The sequence below is a fragment of the Corvus brachyrhynchos genome, unplaced genomic scaffold, assembly GCF_000691975.1.
Source record: "Corvus brachyrhynchos isolate BGI_N302 unplaced genomic scaffold, ASM69197v1 scaffold246, whole genome shotgun sequence".
Taxonomy (NCBI): Eukaryota; Metazoa; Chordata; class Aves; order Passeriformes; family Corvidae; genus Corvus; species Corvus brachyrhynchos.
Window position 1 is genome coordinate 2,058,686 of NW_008238447.1, and position 6,473 is coordinate 2,065,158.

At 40.8% G+C, this 6,473-nt stretch overlaps 1 long non-coding RNA gene across 2 annotated transcripts; it reads left to right on the forward strand.

Moving 5' to 3' along the window:
* The first annotated feature begins 1,045 nt into the window (after positions 1-1,045).
* LOC108447271 lies at positions 1,046-4,639 on the forward strand. 2 transcript variants are annotated; one of them, XR_001862738.1, is made up of 4 exons: positions 1,046-1,185; positions 1,266-1,337; positions 3,756-3,829; positions 4,214-4,639. It is a non-coding gene; the product is annotated as an uncharacterized LOC108447271 (long non-coding RNA). The 2 variants fall into 2 exon arrangements; XR_001862737.1 differs by having other exon boundaries at positions 1,046-1,337.
* Positions 4,640-6,473: the final 1,834 nt, after the last annotated feature.

Here is a 6,473-nt window from a genome sequence, read left to right on the forward strand (position 1 = left end):
GCCTTCTTGCTTTCTCCTCTGAAAATGCTACTGCAACAGAGCTTTGGTAACGGACAGATATTTGCTGGTTTGGAAGTGGTGTTTACTGACTCTTTTGCTTTGCTCTTACTTTGAGCTTCCCTTCCATTTTTTATGTTTCCTGCTGTTCCCTCTCTCTCCTTTGGACTGGAAGCTTGCAAGAGTACCATTATCTCACATGCAACACTTCCAGTGGCCACTAAAAATCAGTCATATGCACAGATGAACACCTGCATAGAAAACACTGGGGTATTTTTGGTTTGCCTTTTTTTTTTTTTTTTAATCAAGGAAAGACAGAAATCTTCGTACAGTATAAATAACCCCTGCAAAAAAACAAAACAAAACAAAACAAAACAAAACAAAACAAAACAAAAAAAAAAACCCAAACAAAAAAAAACCAAACCCAAACCAACAAAACCCCAAAAAGACCTGACCCCCCCCCAAAAAAAACCCCTCCACCTTAGTACACTATTGATTTGGTGCCTCCAGTTCAGCAAGGAAAGCCAGCAGCCTATGCCCAGTGCTATGCATTCTTTCCTCTGGGTGTTATCTGCTGAAGTTTGCTTCTCTTGGAGAGAGCATTGAATTGCAGATTGTAAGGCAAAGTGGTAAAAGAAAAACACCTTTTTTTTAATTTTTAGTGTTTCAGACCTGGATCCTCGGAGCTTACACAGACAAAGCCGTGATTAATAGGTCTTGGGTTGAGGGAAAAACACACATCTTTCCTCTGTCTATATGTCTGGATAAAGTAAAGCCACAGCATAAAGCCTTTGTAATATGTCCATTGATGCCAGTTCACTTATCAGAGAAGATAGAAAGGGATCTGACCCAGGAGAAATATTTACTTCAGCCATAAATACTCTGTGCCTATAATGAATTCATCATCTGATTTTCTCTATCCCCCGTGCTGAGATCTGGAGAAGCTTCCTTGCTTGCTTTCTTTTTTTGCCTACTGTTTGGCGCAGAGGCTGTTTGAGCAGAGCTGAACTGTAAATGCCATGATCACAAATCTAGCATCTAGCTGGCACCAGGGACAGAAAAACGTTCTATTTACAGCTCCTCTGGGCAGTGTTAGCCAGTGGACACGCTGCTGCTCTGCCCATCCTTGGGACAACCTTCACAGGAATACAGCTTTTGCTTTGTGATAAGATATGACAAGGCCTTCAGGTTTGTCAGAATGTTCCTCTTGTCCCCTCCCTTCTCCTCTACAATATTCTGGAGTTGCTCAAACCTGTGTCTGAACAAAGGCATTTGAAGCAGCTGTATCTGAATGGAAATTGGACAGGTTTCAAAGAGGAAGACGCATGCTGACCTTCATGGTAAGTACTGTGAAATACTGAAAGCTAGCAAATTCTCTTTGACTCCATAAGCTTTTAAATCACCCTTTTTATTTTTCTTTTTACAATTATTTTTTTCTCTCTCTAACCCCTGTGCAGCTGAGTTAAAACAGAACTCTCTTTCTCCTTAAGTAATGAGGTAGAAAACAGCTTATGTAGTTTATAGAGAAACTCAAAGGAACTTACAGACATTTAAGCAGAAATTTCTGAGTGTCCATTCTGACAAGGAGCAGAAGGGTATTCTGAGTTCTTATTGCCATCAAAACTACTACACAAATCTTAAATAAATACAGTGAGCAACAACTTACAGTGTGAGATGGAAGAGAGAGGTCAATGTGCACATGTGATCACAATATACGTCACTGAAAGTGTACCTCTGTTACCTGCTGAATTTTATTGCCTTAAATAACTCCTCTAAAATATGAAGTGCATGAATTGCATCCACAATGATAGCTGGAACCACAAACAAAAATCTTTAAGCAAAGTGATTATAACTTGACTGCTGTCAGTGTTGTGCCACACAGCTTGTTCCTGGGGCAGTCACATACCAACAGTGAGGAGGAAGTAAACACCCAGTTACTGCAGAGCTCCTCAGAAACCCTAGAACTGCTGACCTGAGCCAGCAATAGATTCCTTTAGCGTGTATTATAGCGCATATGAATACATCAACTTCGAGATTTCCTTTTAAATACGCATTTCTTTAGAAAACCTAATTTAAGAGTACCTTCACTTGTTAATTCTGTGTTGATGGTTGAATAAATGACTACTTCTTGCCAAGATGCCCTTGTAAAAGCAGCTGTTGAAATCAAGTGGTCCTTTCCTGACTGTTTCCAAGATTTAAGTAAACTATGTTTTATCAACAAAGTAGCCTCATTTGAGAGTTTTGGACTGAGCTGCAGCAAACTAAAGACAAAGATCTCAAATGTTCCTAGATGAGATTCAATGGAAGTGGAAAAAGGTAGTGTGGGATGCCCAGATCTCACCCTGTATTAACTCTAAGGTAAATACTGTTTACACAGGCAGTGTGATAATCATACAACCTTGTTAAACACTGGCTAATAATTGTACTTATTCAGAACCTTTCATCTCATCATCGCAGAGCCCTCTGCAAACACAAATTCATTTTTACAACATTGTAGGAGTAGCTAAACAATTACTAAAGATGCCAGATCTCTGGGGTAGAAACCATGGAATCACAGAATCATAGAATGGCTTGGGGTCAAAAGGACATTAAAGATTACCTTGTTCCAACCCCCTGCCATGGGCAGGGACACCTTCCACTATCCCAGGTTGCTCAGAGCCCCATCCAACCTGGCCTTGGACACTTCCAGGGATGGGGCACCCACAGCTTCTCTGGGGAGCCTGTGCCAGGACCTCACCATCCTCACAGGGAAGAATTTTTTCCTCATAGCCAATCTAAGCCCACTCTCTGTCAGTTTGAAGCCATTCCCTCTTGTCCTGTCACTACATGCCCTTATAGAAAGCCCCTCTTCATCTCTCTTGTAGGCCTTCTTTAGGGCTTCCCTGAAGTTTTCCATACTCCAGGCCGAACAATCTCAATTATATCAACCTTTCCTCATGGCAGAAGTGCTCCATCCCTCTGACCTTCTGGACTCACTCCAGCAGCTCCATGTCCTTCCTGTGCTGGGACCCCAGAGCTGGATGCAGACCTGCAAGTGGGTTCTCACCAGAGCAGAGGGGCAGAATCCCCTCCCTGGACCTCCTGGCCAGGCTGCTTTGGATGCAGCCCAGGAGGTTGGCTTTCTGGGCTGCCAGTGCACATTGCTGGCTCCTGTTGAGCTTCTCAGCAGCTAACACCCCAAAATCCATCTCCCCAGGGCAAGTCTCAATCCATTCTCCTCCTGTTCTGTGTCTGTGTTTGGTACTGCTCCAACCCTCTGCAGTACCTCGCACTTGGCCTTGTTGAACTTCATGAGGTTCACACGGGGCCGCCTCTCAAGCCTGTCCAAGTCCTCTCTCTGTAAAGAGACAGAATTCTCCGCATCCTTACCCAGAGTTAAGGGCAGACCCCATAACTCTGCTGTAGACTGTAGGAATCGGCTATACTGGAGTTTTTACGTTAAAGGCAGCAGAGTAAAAATGAAGCTCTAGTTTCCTTGGGCTCTGTTCATAACAACAAAAAATTATTTCTCATAACTAAAGGTCAGGCTCTTAAACCAGTGACACAAAGACATCCTGCACAGCAAACCACAGACCAGAAAAAGGAAAGTCAGTCAGCCATCTTAATCTGATAAACTGGTTTTGGCAACAAATTAAAACAGTTGTTTCATATTTGTGGGCAGTTTTTAATGGCTTGTTCTTGCATTTTAAGGTACTGGCTCAAGATTTCAGGTTTATGACAGGAAATGTATTTAACTGTTTTTCTTTTTGCTCTGAAAGAATAATGATGATGCAGTGACTACAGCAAGAGATAACTTATGTCCTCATTGGAATCAGCGAAGAAATGCCTCAAGGTGAGTATCTAGCATAAAATCTAAATTATGTATCAATTTATGTGCATAACAACATGGAAGTTCCCCAAGTAAACTGGAAGGCTGGCAGATGGCACAGGCTCAACTTCATTAAAAAACAATGTGAAAGACCAGATTCCGAATTAAGATTTCCTGTCTAAAAGCAGTATAGGGGAACAACAAACTTTTCCAAATATCCATATAGCCACAGACTAGCTATTAGTTGAACCACTGACAATGTCAAAGGACACATCTAGTTTTCGTGTTGTTATGGCCAGTGTTTTAATTAAAGAGGCATGGAAAGTGACCAGTGAAGTATGAGATGTGATGGAAAACAGAACTATTCTCCAACTGATGAGCACGGCTTCCCTTGCTTTCCCTTACCAGGGCAAATTGCAGATACCAAGGACCAGAGGAGGATCAGGGGAGTGAATTTAAGTTCCTTCTGGATCCCTGATGTCAAGATCTCTTTATGCCGGTCTCGTCCCTCACATTTAATAGAAAACCCCACAGTCATCTGGAGACTGACCAGTACAATACCTACTGGTAATATCATGTATTATGATGTCTTCACGAATTTTACTACAGTTTTCAATCCATATATTTCCTCCTAACTTTCTCTTCGACACTTCACTTTAGCCCTTAGCCCTTCTTGCCTTATTTCCCTTTCTTGTATCCCTGCTGAATTCACTTCTCATCTCTCCTGTTGTTTGTTTTCCTAATGAAATAATCTCCTTCCATTTTTTACTGAGCACCACTTACTTAATATTTAAACAAATTAAATAAACCAAATCAAATTAAATGAACCAAATCAAAAAAGTCTGTTGTCCCTATGTAATGTTTATCTGCTTGTTTAATATATTGTTCTGTGGGATACTGAAACTGAAGTGTTCAGCCATGGATTGCCTTAGCCTGTTTATATAGCATCTAGTGAAACAAAGTCATGTTTGTAAGTGGCATCTAGGTCTTACCATAATAAAGATAATTAGGTACATTGCTGGTGGTTAATGGTACCAACAGTTTAAATAAGGGGTCTAAGCATATAGATGGAATTAAATCCAAAGAAAAGTAACACACTAACTACTGTATACTATACTAATGTAAAGTATATTCTAAGCACCAACAATCTTAAAAAAATAGAAAAGAAGAAAACCAATAAGCCCTCGATTATTAAAGGATGTTCCTTTCTCGGAAACTTCCCATCCAAAGCAGTCAAAATTATCTCTCTTTTGAACTGAAGTTCCAAGAAGTTTGAATCAATATTACAGCTTTCAGCAGCTAATGAAGACTGGTTACATGTAGACAAAACATTCTGCTGTTATCTCAGTAGGCAGAAAAAAACAAACAGAAAATTTTATACCTTGAAGTATTTCCTCCATAAAACATTTTTAATACCTTGTGATTCTACTAAGAAAATATGCCAAGTTATTTTGTCTTTTTGGTTTGAAATATATAGATGGCTCTTCTGTCACTTATCAAAACATTAAACTAATTTTTCATTGCACAGACAAGCAGCTGGGTGTATACATGGTTAAGTGCTGCTGAATATCCAGTGTTTTTAGAAAGGTCACCTTAATGGCTAAGATGATACTCCCATTGTGTGTCACCAGCCTTTGAATCAAAGATGACTAGAGCATTCAAAATACAGGTCTGACCATAAAGGTGAACACGAAGGCTTTATACTTAAGCTGTGGATTCTGGCCAGATGAGACATTAATTCTGGATTCTGGAAGAAATGCCCAGTGCAGCTCTCTGGGCCAGGCAGGGCCCATGGGTGATGCAGTACTGAAGGCAGTGCCCAGGCATCCTGCCCTGCAGCACACACCACATCTGGGGTGCATTGCCTCTCTCTCCTCTACTTCCAGGTCACATCAGATCCCAGCCTCAGTCCCCCTTCACAGTGTTTTCCTGGGTGCATGGGTTTATTCCTACAGAAACCAACCGGAATCACCTCACAGAATTTTCTCTCTTGCTGAGGCTAGCATTAAGGTGCTAAAGATTTTGATTATTCAGTGAGGATAAGGGTATTTTATTTTATTCTGCAAATTACGGAATGGAACTCTCTAATACATCTCTTTCCAAGTAAAAGTAACACGAGATGCGATGTTATCTCTTAGAGTCATAGCAAAACAAATAACAAATAAGGTCTGGTGAGCCTTCTGTAAGACAATAATACTATCCCAGTTAACAGCTGATTCAGAAAGAAATAATTTTCAGAGAATCAAGAGGAATCAAAGAAAGAAAGAACATCTCAGATAATTTCCTCTACAGACTTTTGCAATTGCATTTGCTTGCTAAAAGACAATCTTTTTCTCTCTTTCCAGGATTATCTGGTATCTATTATGTCAGCAGAAAAACTTGGAAAAAAAATATCCTAGAACAGAACCTCCTACTCTTTAAGTCCATGCTGTGATAACGGGGAGGTTTTGTCTACATGCTCTAGACAGGGAAGTGACAAACAGGGAAGCTGTATGGCTTGCTTGTTGGCACAGGAAGAATTTGCATGAAGCAGGGAGCTGAACACATGTTTACAAGGCCTAACCCAAATCAGCACAATAGCCTTAGGGGTGACTCTGGGACACCATCTTTTACTTTTTTCCAGGCAAGTAAAGAGCAGGGACACAAGCCCAGCTGAAAGAACTCCAGA